The sequence below is a fragment of the Narcine bancroftii genome, chromosome 10, assembly GCF_036971445.1.
Source record: "Narcine bancroftii isolate sNarBan1 chromosome 10, sNarBan1.hap1, whole genome shotgun sequence".
Lineage (NCBI taxonomy): Eukaryota > Metazoa > Chordata > Chondrichthyes > Torpediniformes > Narcinidae > Narcine > Narcine bancroftii.
This window is the reverse complement of record NC_091478.1, coordinates 77,867,292-77,880,133: the sequence shown is the minus strand read 5'-3', so window position 1 is coordinate 77,880,133 and position 12,842 is coordinate 77,867,292.

Here is a 12,842-nt window from a genome sequence, read left to right as displayed (position 1 = left end):
ATTGAAATCCATGGAGTGAACAGCACTTACCAGCAACCTTTCCACTCTATCTTTCTTACTTTATTTTTTTCTTCTCACACACTTTTTCAGGGTCTTTTGGGTGGTAGGGAGTTGGAGGGTTTGGGTTACAACCATCATGCAACATAAATTTGTCTACTTATATATTCATAATTTTAAATTTTGCATTTGACTACATATATAGTCTAAAACTTTTTAAAATAAAATAGTCAAAAAATGTCTTTACCAAAGAACCCTCTATATATTTAAAAAATTCTCTTTAACACAATGTTTAAAGAAATATTCTGCCAAAATGTTTCAGTGTGATGGATTTCATTTGCCCAGCTCAAAGATTCAAATGTGAACATCAATTTTAAATCACAATATTTTTTCAATATAATGTACAAAAGAAAGCAATAATTTGAAGGAAAATAAATGTCCTTGAATAATGTTTTAGCATACCAGTAGAATAATCATATTTTCTAGTAGATTAGACACTGACTTTGGCTATCATGAATAAATTATAACAAAATAGCCATTTAGCTCTACAATGCTGGAGAAACTCAGCAGGTCAAACAGTTTACTTTATATAGCAAAGATAAGGATACATAACCAATGTTTCGGGCTTGAGCCCTTCATCAAGATATGACAAAATGAAGGCAGGTGCCTGAGGTTCAGGTGTCTGCCTACATTTAGCTCATACCTTGACGAAGGGCTCAAGCCTGAAACTATGCTTATATTTTGCTCATAGGGGTCGAGCACAATATGTTAGGATTGTACCTTTATCTTTGTTCAACGAGATAGACAAAAGACTCGCCAAGGCAAATAGCGCCTTTGGAAGACTACACAAAAGAATCTGGAAAAACAACCAACTGAAAAACCTCACAAAGATAAGTGTATACAGAGCCGTTGTCATACCCACACTCCTGTTCGGCTCCAATCATGGGTCCTCTACCGGCATCACCTACGGCTCCTAGAACGCTTCCACCAGCGTTGTCTCCGCTCCATCCTCAACATTCATTGGAGCGCCTTCATCCCTCACATCGAAGTACTCGAGATGGCAGAGGCCGACAGCATCGAGTCCACGCTGCTGAAGATCCAGCTGCGCTGGGTGGGTCACGTCTCCAGAATGGAGGACCATCGCCTTCCCAAGATCGTATTATATGGCGAGCTCTCCACTGGCCACCATGACAGAGGTGCACCAAAGAAGAGGTACAAGGACTGCCACATTGACCACCACCAGTGGGCTGATATCGCCTCAAACCGTGCATCTTGGCACCTCACAATTCGGCGGGCAGCAACCTCCGTTGAAGAAGACCGCAGAGCCCACCTCACTGACAAAAGACAAAGGAGGAAAAACCCAACCCCAACCCACCAATTTTCCCCTGCAACCGTTGCAACCGTGTCTGCCTGTCCCGCATCGGACTTGTCAGCCACAAACGAGCCTGCAGCTGATGTGGACATTTACCCCCTCCATAAATCTTCGTCCGCGAAGCCAAGCCAAAGAAGAAAAAGAATAAAGTACGTTATTTAACCTGCCAATAGCGAAAACCTACCGGGGACAAACATTACCTAAGTTGATGGAAGGAGAAGGAAAGAAAAGAATGGACTCAGTAGAATTTCTGGTGTAATTTTGTTGAATGACAACATTGTCTGACTGGCTTAATGCAACCTAGATTGTATACCTAAAATGGATGAGAGGGGGGGGTGGGGGGGTGGTTTGGGAGGAAAGGGGGGGAGAAAAATCACTGTATATGTGTGAAAAAGAAATAGTGTATATCATGGCTAATGTGATTTATGGTGTGAAAAATAAAAAATTAAAAAAAAACCATGACGTCTGCAGATTACTGTATTTTAGTTCTTAGCTAGACAAGTTAATCTATATGTGAGCATCTGCAATAACCCAATCACAATTCTCAAAAATGTTCTAAAAGAATTTCAAAGGATTATGTCTTAATTACTCATCTTTTCCAAATATTGATCAAAACTTAAAGAAATTCCAAATATTGAGGGAGATTATTTTTCTGGGTTATGTGCAGGTGTTATGTTAAATGATAAGCTTACATTGACAAGGACAAAGACATTTGAGCTCTGACTCCTATTTCCCAAAGTTACAACTTCTGCCGAATACCAGTGAAGATACTATCCAGCCAAAAGACACAAGTGGGAATCCCAAGTGCCAATTGCCCTCCATTAGGGACTTATAAGGCTGATCCTCACCTAAAGGAAAATTCATTAAATGGATCGAAGAGGATCCTTTGAACCAATGACAAAATCTTAAACTCACATTCACTATGATCTGTGAAGATGGGTAGCATTTCTTTTATGATCACACTCAACACTGGCACTCCTCAAGGATGTGTACTCAGTCCCCTAGTATACACCTTCTACACCTATGACTGTTCAAGTAAATACCTGTATTTCAAGTTTGCCGACAAAGCCACAGTAATGGGCTGGTTATCAAATAATGATGAGATGGAGTACAGAAAGGAGACTGAAAGTCTAGTGGCATGGTGTCAAGGAATCAACCGCTCTCTCAACATCAATATGGCAGGAGGTGATCACTGACTTAAGAGAGGGCAGAATTCATACCCCTGTCCACATTTATGGCATTGAAGTATAAAAAGTTGACAGCTGTAAGTTCTTCAGAGTACATATCTCCAAAGACCTCACTTGGGACAAGAACGTTGATGCAACAATCTATAAAGAACAGCGTTATTTTTACTTTCTTGGATGACTAAGAAAGTTCAGTGTGTCCCCTATTTCCTTCAACAACATCTGCAGGTGCACCATCAAAAGCTGGATGCAACCGAACATGATATGGGATGATAATGATAATGTGTTTATTACTGTACATATTTACAATGGACACATACATCAAAATTCTTGCTTGCTGCAGTTGATTAGGGACTTTGTAAAATAAAAAACAACTAATAAAATGACTGCAATAGTCTACTTACTTGAATTAAAAAGAGATAACAGATGCAAAAGAGTAGATAATAAATATTCAGTAATCCTAGAGCAAGAAAAAGTGATGGCAATCGTGAAGATAATCCTTTTGTGGTGTCGGAGCAGTCCCTGATTGGTTCAAGAGCCTGAAAGCTGTTGGAAAGAAGCTGTTCTTGAATCTGGAGGAGGAGGTAGGTGCAGGAACAGATCATCTAGAGGAAACGTGGAGGCTGCAGAAGGATTTAGACAGATTAGGAGAATGGGAAGTGAAGTGGCAAATGAAATATAATGTCGGAGGTGTACGGTCGTGCACTTGTGGAATTTGTTGCCACATGCAGTTGTGGAGGCCAGGTCATTGGGTGTTCTTGACATAGATTGGTAGGTTCTTGATAGCCAGGGCCTCAAAGGTTATGGGGAGAAGGCCTGGTAGTGGGGCTAAGTGGGGAAATGGATTAAATGGTGGGGCAGACTTGATGGGCTGTATATGTCTGCTCCTATGTCTTGGAGTCTAGAGGTGCTGCAGCTGTATCTTCTGATTAAAGGTAGCAGTGAGAACAGAAGATAGCAGTGAGAAGGGGTTGTGACTGGAGTGAAGGGAATTCTTTATGATGTTGGCTACCTTTTTGAGGCAGTGCCTCACAAAGATGCTATCAATGGATGGGACATCAAACCCTGTGATAGACAGCTACGTTTTCTACCTTCTGGAGCCTTCTGAGTTCCTGGCTCTGGAGTAACCCGTCAGTGTACATTCCACAGAAGAGTATTCGGTTATATGCCAAATCTCCTCAGGCTACTTAGAAATTATGGGTGTTGGTGTGCCCTCTTCATGGTTGCCTCAATATACTGGCTCCAGAAGAGGTCTTTTGAAATATGAACTCCCATGAATTTGAAGGTTTTAACCATCTCCACTTCTGTCCCATCAATGCAGACAGGTGTGTGGATTTGCACAAGAATGGAAGAAACTACAGAGGTAATGAATGCCGCTCAGAACATCACTTCCCTTCCTGGCATGCAGCCCTTCAGCACCTCCTTCTGCCTCAGGAAGGCAGCTGACGTACTGAAAGACCCATCACACCCCAGACACACTCTCTTCTCCCTCTTCCAAACAGAGAGAAGGCTTCAGAGCATGAAAGCACACACCAACACGTTTAAATACAGTTTCTTCCCTGCAGCCATCAGGCACCTAAATGAACTCCATAAAAATGCGATCATACTATCCTTGCTTGGTGATAATTAATCTTCCTTTTCATTGTAATCCTACACTCTGTAATGTCTACACTTCACATAGTTGTAGGAATGCTAGAGATTTCCTGTTAGTTTGTTTGCAGAACCCATCTCACTATACCATTTATTTTGTGACAAATTAACTGAAAGCAACCAATCCAACCCAAAAATTCCCTGACATATCCTCATTCTTCTCAAACACTATTGCTTCCCACCTTAAATGTCCACCGCACCAAACTAATCAACTAGGTTTCCAACCATTTTCACATCCTCCATCACTTTTTAAAAAACTTTAATTTAGACATACAGCACAATAACAGCCCCTTTGGCCCACGAGTCTGTGCCAATTTACACACAATTAACCTACAACCAGTACGTTTCAAACGTTGGGAAGAGACCGGAGCCCCCAGGAAAAACCCACGCAGACACAGGGAAAATGTATAAATTCCTTACAAACAGCGCGGGATTTGAACCCCGGGCCTGATTGCTAGCATTGTAAAAGCGTTGCGCTAACTTCTACGCTAATGGTGCCTTATTTAGAAGGGGGAACCGATGGCATCATATCTGCAGAACTTTCAGCTGTGCTTCTCCAGCAAAGCTTGATGCTCATTACAGATTGCCACTTTGTTGGGAAATGTGCCATCTCAATTTTAGGACCAACTCAGGCCACATTATTTGCACACCGTAATTGAAACATGCTCCCATAATTTTGATTCCCAAAATATGGAAGATAAAACATCAGTTTTTATTGAATTGAAAGCTTCCCAAAATTCCAAGATGCCATTGACTGCAGTCATGTTGCTTTTCAGGTGCCAGGGGCGATAAGTCAGGAAAAGGAGCGAGATTGAAAACTTGGCTGAAAGGTGCATCAACAACAACCTCACACTCAATGTCACCAAAACCAAGGAGCTGATTGTTAACTTCAGGAAGGGAAAACCAGAAATGTACAATCCAGTAATTATTGGGGGACCAAAGGTGGAGAGGGTGAGCAAATTTAAGTTCTTGAGAGTGACAATCTCGGAGGATATTTCCTGGACCCAACACACAAATGGCATCGTGAAGAAAGCAGGTCAAGGCCTCTACTTCCTCAGGAATTTCAAGTTTTGGCATGACATTGGAAACTCTGGCAAAAGGGGTCTAGGTGCCACAAGACTCACACAACCAGATTCAGGAACAGCTGCTCCCCCTCCACCATCAGACTCCTCAACAACAAACTCAATCAGGGACTCATTTAAAGACTCTTACTTTTGCCCTTTATTGATTTTTTTCACCTCTATTGCAGTTTGTTTACATTTCTTGATTCGTTTATAAGTGCACATTGAGTCAGTTTTTTTGCACTGCCAGTAAGTAGTAATTCTCCTTGCCAGCAGAAAACAAGGCTCAGGTTGTATGTGATGTCATGTATGTTTCTTTGGCTTGGCTTCGCGGACGAAGATTTATGGAGGGGGTAAAAGTCCACGTCAGCTGCAGGCTCGTTTGTGGCTGACAAGTCCGATGCGGGACAGGCAGACACGGTTGCAGCGGCTGCAGGGGAAAATTGGTTGGTTGGGGTTGGGTGTTGGGTTTTTCCTCCTTTGCCTTTTGTCAGTGAGGTGGGCTCTGCGGTCTTCTTCAAAGGAGGTTGCTGCCCGCCAAACTGTGAGGCGCCAAGATGCACGGTTTGAGGCGATATCAGCCCACTGGCGGTGGTCAATGTGGCAGGCACCAAGAGATTTCTTTAGGCAGTCCTTGTACCTTTTCTTTGGTGCACCTCTGTCATGGTGGCCAGTGGAGAGCTCGCCATATAACACGATCTTGGGAAGGCGATGGTCCTCCATTCTGGAGACGTGACCCACCCAGCGCAGCTGGATCTTCAGCAGCGTGGACTCGATGCTGTCAACCTCTGCCATCTCGAGTACTTCGACGTTAGGGATGAAAGCGCTCCAATGGATGTTGAGGATGGAGCGGAGACAACGCTGGTGGAAGCGTTCTAGGAGCCGTAGGTGATGCCGGTAGAGGACCCATGATTCGGAGCCGAACAGGAGTGTGGGTATGACAACGGCTCTGTATACGCTTATCTTTGTGAGGTTTTTCAGTTGGTTGTTTTTCCAGACTCTTTTGTGTAGTCTTCCAAAGGCGCTATTTGCCTTGGCGAGTCTGTTGTCTATCTCATTGTCGATCCTTGCATCTGATGATATGGTGCAGCCGAGATAGGTAAACTGGTTGACCGTTTTGAGTTTTGTGTGCCCGATGTTGATGTGGGGGGGCTGGTAGTCATGGTGGGGAGCTGTACTCTTAACAAAAAATCTAAATTTGAATTCTGCCTGACAACTTAACTGAAAGTAATTCTATTCCGTCAAAGTTGAAATTAGGGCTGTTAGGGGGGTGGGGAGCAGGGCGGTAGGATCAGTGTGGGGATTGGTGGCAGGAGACTCTCTCTGTGGCCCGCTGTTGGTCCTGCACTACTCATTGTTGTGTTGAGAAAGGGTCGGGTTTGAAGGAGACGAGTCTGTACGCAAGGGTATGCAATCAATTGTTGGCTTTTTTTGTGCGAGCTTACTTGTGTACAAATGAATTATGATGTAATTGTCAATTCTGTATTTATGTTTGTATGTTGAACTCAATAAAAAATATTAAAAAAAAAGGAAAATCTACTTCAAGTATGATCTAAAGCTGTGTATTTAAAACTTACCCTTTCCACTTTCATACCACCTTAAGTAACACCATACTAATTGTTATCCATTGTTAGGGGGTGTGGGATGGTGGGCTTCAGACTGTTCAAACTGAGGACAAGGTCATAGCACAAGGTGACTAGAGACTCCTGGGGACAGGTGAGTGCGGGGTGGTGGGATTAGTGTGGGGGCTGGTCTTTTTTATCACAATGCCACTCCCTCACACTAATTTCCTCTCCCTTAATATCTGAAGGTCTATCAGTGACTGTCTTGAATATCTTCAGTAACTGAGCATCTGCACCCTTTTCTGTAGAGTTCCAGATTCAGTACCCCTTGATACATACATTTAAAAAAATCTTATTCATGAATGATCAAGTCCTATTTTTAAAGACAAATAGCCACTGTAAGGTAAAACATCATGAGATGGGAATGTGTAAGGAGTTACCCTGTACAGGGCTGTAACAAGATGTGAATGCATCCTTGTACTTACAAGATAAGAGAGACATTGATGGATTGAGAGGCAGGAAGCTAGCAGGGAAAGGATAGCAACAGTTTTAGTCATTGGACAAGTAATGATATGATGATGTTCTAAGCACGTATCCAAGGGTATAAAAAATCACCATTTTGCTGATAACGGCAGAATGCATTCTCCGACTAACATGGTTAGTTGCAAGTGTTACAATCCGGTAATAAAGAACAAAGAACCCTGATTTCGACTCAGTCTGGTGTTTGTCTCACTCATTCATGAACAAAGCAGACCTAACACCACCCAACATCTGTCCTGTGAAAACCATGAATTATCCCATTGCATTGTCTACTGAGCACATATTTTCATGACATCAGCAAACATACTATAACCAACAGAAACCGAACAGCCAACCATGAACAGAGTCGAACCGAACAAGCGGACTGTGTCATTGCAAACAAATGGAACAAGTTGTTCAAGTGAACCGGTGTGGACTTGAAGGGCCGATATGGCCTGTTTCCAAGCTGTAAACTATTATATGTTATAATGTGTGGTTGGTGTGTAATCATGCACTTTCAATTTCCTGATTTCAGCAATGGCTGTGTTCGCCTCAATGGAAGCACATCAGTCAACTCGACATCAAAGACTGCTATCTGACAAATTTGCTGGTGATGCAGACTCATTTGCACAAGTTGTGTATGTATCAACATTCTCCCCACGCAAGATCTGATTGAACAAACTAATGTCAAAGTTTAACCTGCTTACATTGCCTGAATCTCTCTGGGGGGGGGGGGGGGGGGGGGAGCTCTGGAGTAGAACTGTCAAGACTGTATTGTGTGCTGCACCTCACACACCACCCTTGTCACTAGTCAATGGAATGAGCATTGGGAGAAAGGAGAGAAAGAATGGGAAGACAACCTGGGAGCCCTTTGTCTGAATACAATTGGTAACTGCAACACCATTTCTCCATTCACTAATGTTTACATCCGTTACCGCACGGATGGCAGTCTCTTCAATCTGAGGTGCCTGCAAGCTCACACCAAGACACAAGAGAAACTTGTCCGTGAACTACTCTTTGCAGACGATGCCGCTTTAGTTGCCCATTCAGAGCCAGCTCTTCAGCGCTTGACGTCCTGCTTTGCGGAAACTGCCAAAATGTTTGGCTTGGAAGTCAGCCTGAAGAAAACTGAGGTCCTCCATCAGCCAGCTCCCCACCATGACTACCAGCCCCCCCACATCTCCATCGGGCACACAAAACTCAAAACGGTCAACCAGTTTACCTATCTCGGCTGCACCATTTCATCAGATGCAAGGATCGACAATGAGATAGACAACAGACTCGCCAAGGCAAATAGCACCTTTGGAAGACTACACAAAAGAGTCTGGAAAAACAACCAACTGAAAAACCTCACAAAGATAAGCGTATACAGAGCCGTTGTCATACCCACACTCCTGTTCGGCTCCGAATCATGGGTCCTCTACCGGCATCACCTACGGCGCCTAGAACGCTTCCACCAGCGTTGTCTCCGCTCCATCCTCAACATCCATTGGAGCGCTTTCATCCCTAACGTCGAAGTACTCGATATGGCAGAGGTCGACAGCATCGAGTCCACGCTGCTGAAGATCCAGCTGCGCTGGATGGGTCACGTCTCCAGAATGGAGGACCATCGCCTTCCCAAGATCGTGTTATATGGCGAGCTCTCCACTGGCCACCGTGACAGAGGTGCACCAAAGAAAAGGTACAAGGACTGCCTAAAGAAATCTCTTGGTGCCTGCCACATTGACCACCGCCAGTGGGCTGATATCGCCTCAAACTGTGCATCTTGGCGCCTCACAGTTTGGCGGGCAGCAACCTCCTTTGAAGAAGACCGCAGAGCCCACCTCACTGACAAAAGGCAAAGGAGGAAAAACCCAACACCCAACCCCAACCAACTAATTTTCCCCTGCAGCCGCTGCAACCGTGTCTGCCTGTCCCGCATCGGACTTGTCAGCCACAAACGAGCCTGCAGCTGACGTGGACTTTTACCCCCTCCATAAATCTTCGTCCGCGAAGCCAAGCCAAAGAAAAAAAATGTTCCTTACCAAGCCTTCACTGACTATCATGGCATCTATTTGGCCACAAATGACTACATTACACAAAATTCATAAATTAAATCAGGTCAAATAGAATACAAGTTCACTAACCCATGCTTGGGAGTTTGTCACTACTTTCCCAGTGGAAAGACCTGGGCTCCAAACAAAATCCAAAAGGCAATGCGTTGACAAATCTCTTCCTTTTATATTTACAATCTGTTTTTCTTCTCTTATATACATAGGCAGGACAGAAGGATTTAGGAAAACTGTTACATAATTCCTTGAAAGTAGCGTCCCAGGTAGATAGGGTTGTGAAGAGAGTTTTTGGCATCTTGGCCTTCATAAATCAAAGTATTGAGTATAGGAGTTGGGATGTTATAATAATGCTGTATAAGACATTGGTGAGGATTGTGTACCGTTTTGGTCACCTAACTACAGGTAAGATATTAATAAGATTGAAAGAGAGCAGAGAAAATTTACTTAGATATTGCTGGGTCTTCAGGAGCTGAGTTACAAGGAAAGGCTAAACAGGTTAGGACTTTATTCCCTGGAGTGTAGAAGAATGAGGTAGAAGAATGAGGGGAGATTCGATAGAGGAATGTAAAATTATGAGGGGTATAGACAGAGTAAATGTAGGTAGGCTTTTTCAACATTTTTTTCCACTGAGAATAGGTGAGATACAAACCAGAGAACATGGGTTAATGGTGAAAGGGGAAAAATTTAGAGGGAACTTCTTCACACATAGAATGGTGGGGGTGTGGTACAAGCTGCCTGCCTCGACTCCTCCCCCCTTTCTGCAGTGTCTCCCCCCTTTCCACCTATCATCTCCCACCCTCACAACCCTCCCTCCCCCCTTTTGTTCGGACATCTCTCATGTTTCCCCACACCTTGATGAAGGGCTCAAGCCTGAAACATGGGTGATGTATCTTCACCGTTGCTACATAAATGCACTATTCAACCTGCTGAGTTTCTCCAGCATTTCTGTGTTTTTCGATTTGAAGGAAATGAGAGGCATGGAAAGAGAAGTTAGTTAGGCTGTGAACAAGGTCTGTGAGGTTGGATGCGAATGTTGGTGGATGGAAACTAGTAAGCGCATTGTTCCAAGTAGAAGCTGAGGGCTTTGAGACTTTCCGAATAGGGGAAGGAGGTACACACTGGACATTCGTGGTGAAGAAGAGAATGTGTGGACCAGGATATCAGAAGTTGTCAAAGCGGTGAAGGGCATGGGAGGAATCCCAGATGTGAGTGGTAAAAGGCTGAACAATGGGAGAGGATGGAGTCAAAATATGAGGTGATAGATTTAGTTCAACCTGCTGAGTTCCTCCAGCAGAATGTAGGCCCCTTCACAAAGAAAAAAAATCCTAATGGAAAGGCGGAGATTCTCCGCCTTCATGTCGGAAAACTTACCTTCATGAATGCTCCCTGACCAGCTCCAAGGTGCCAACTCCATTCCATCTCCCAGGTAGAGTCAGTGGCAGAGCACAGTGTTCTGTCACGCATCATGAATGTATGGCCGCTGCAAGCAGCTGGCTAGGGGCAGGCTGATGACGTTGCAGTGATGCTGTCAGCCTGCGACCCATCTCACTTTTCTCTCTCTCACTCACTCACCCCTCTCCCACCATGACCACCTCAAGGCAAGGGCAGCCGACTGGGGCCATCAGGGTGGCTGGCAGGGGATGGGCTGTCAAGGGGTGGCCAGGGTGGACTGTAACAGCCCCACCAGCCACTCATCGGATCACTTCAGCCTTCAGGGCTGTTCGTCGGTGTCGGCGGCTCAATATGCGGCAGACTTACCCATAATTCCCCACTTAGCTGCATGGGGAACTATGGGTAATAAAGTCGGCTATGGCTCGGCACTTATGTATATGGCATCAGTCGCCACGTCTCCTGAATGCTATATTAACACCCCAGCTGCCTCCAGGCTGAAAGGGGACATCGGAGCAGGCTTTTCTGGGCCTGCATGAAAGGGTAAAAATATCTTTTGAGGCCGACTATGGAAAGGCCTTGTGTTTAGTTTCAGATCCAGCATCTTCAGGCTCCTCTCTGTCTTTATTATGAATATTCATTTTCTATTTTATTTTATTCTTCATTCCTTTATATTATCTTTTTAAAAAAAATTATCTCTTTGCGGCATCTTATTAAAAAAAACGTGTTGGAGTGTCTTACATATTGGGAAGGTGCAGCAAATAAGATGTTAATTGCATCTATACATTATACTTATTCATTCATTTCCACATTCACTTTGAATTGCTGGAATGATTCCATAGCAGGCACAAAATGTGGTTCTGGCATCTGCTTTTCAAATGCAATAAGCCAGGAAAAATTCTCATCAAATTAATATTGCTGTGGGTAGTGTAGATTGTGGAGGGTCATGTGACCTCTCCATCGGGAATCTGGTGGGAGTGTGGATTACGGAGGGTCATTAGACCTCTCTCCATCTGGAACCTAGTCAGAAGATGCATCACCTGCCAATCAAGGTTGGCCATTAGTGCACACCTAGTGATTACCTGGGCTGGACCCTCCAGCTTAATGTACTATAAAGCCCACCAAGTCCAGTAGCTCTTCATTCCAGAGACACACCCTGATCCATTCCAGGTCATAAACTGGAGGAGTCATTGGTAAGGTGTGCACTACATAGGGAACAGAGCTCAGGAAAGGGGGGGTAGCGTATTATAAGTCTGTACATAGTTGTTAGTATTGTAGTGTGAAGTTCGATGTGTTTGGGTTGTACTGTGTTTGTATGAGTGTAAGCAGTAGCTAGTATTGGTAGTTAAGTCTGATGTGACTGATTATACTGCATTTTATGATTTAAGAGTATTACTGTATGTTATCCCTATTCCGATCCCCTTACATGTGTTTTAATAAAGATCCTTCCTGTGTTCAACCGTGTCCAGACTCATTGGTCCTTGAACCCACCGAACATTTCCCTTCCTACACAATGGTGTGACAGGTGACATAGCTGATGACAAGAGAAAGGCACCCTTTAAACCCCTCCAGTGAATTTTATTATAAGCATGGTAGATAGTTTCTCTTTAAGATTGGCGGGCAGCAACCTCCTTTGAAGAAGACCGCAGAGCCCACCTCATTGACAAAAGGCAAAGGAGGAAAAACCCAACACCCAACCCCAACCAACCAATTTTCCCCTGCAGCCGCTGCAACCGTGTCTGCCTGTCCCGCATCGGACTTGTCAGCCACAAACGAGCCTGCAGCTGACGTGGACTTTTACCCCCTCCATAAATCTTCGTTCGCGAAGCCAAGCCAAAGAAGATACTGCTGAAGATACTAAAAGTTACTAACTCCTGAAGAAACTCAGTCTTGAAATTCATTCCTATTAATTTCAGCTGCTCATGATGCCTTGAAGGAATCTGTTTTTTTATGATAGACCTGAGAAGGTCAGTCCGTCCATCAGTTATTGTGTCCATGCATAACCTGTGCTTCCAATCTCAAGGCGCCAGTGCCTGGAACAAGTGTACCTTTAAATG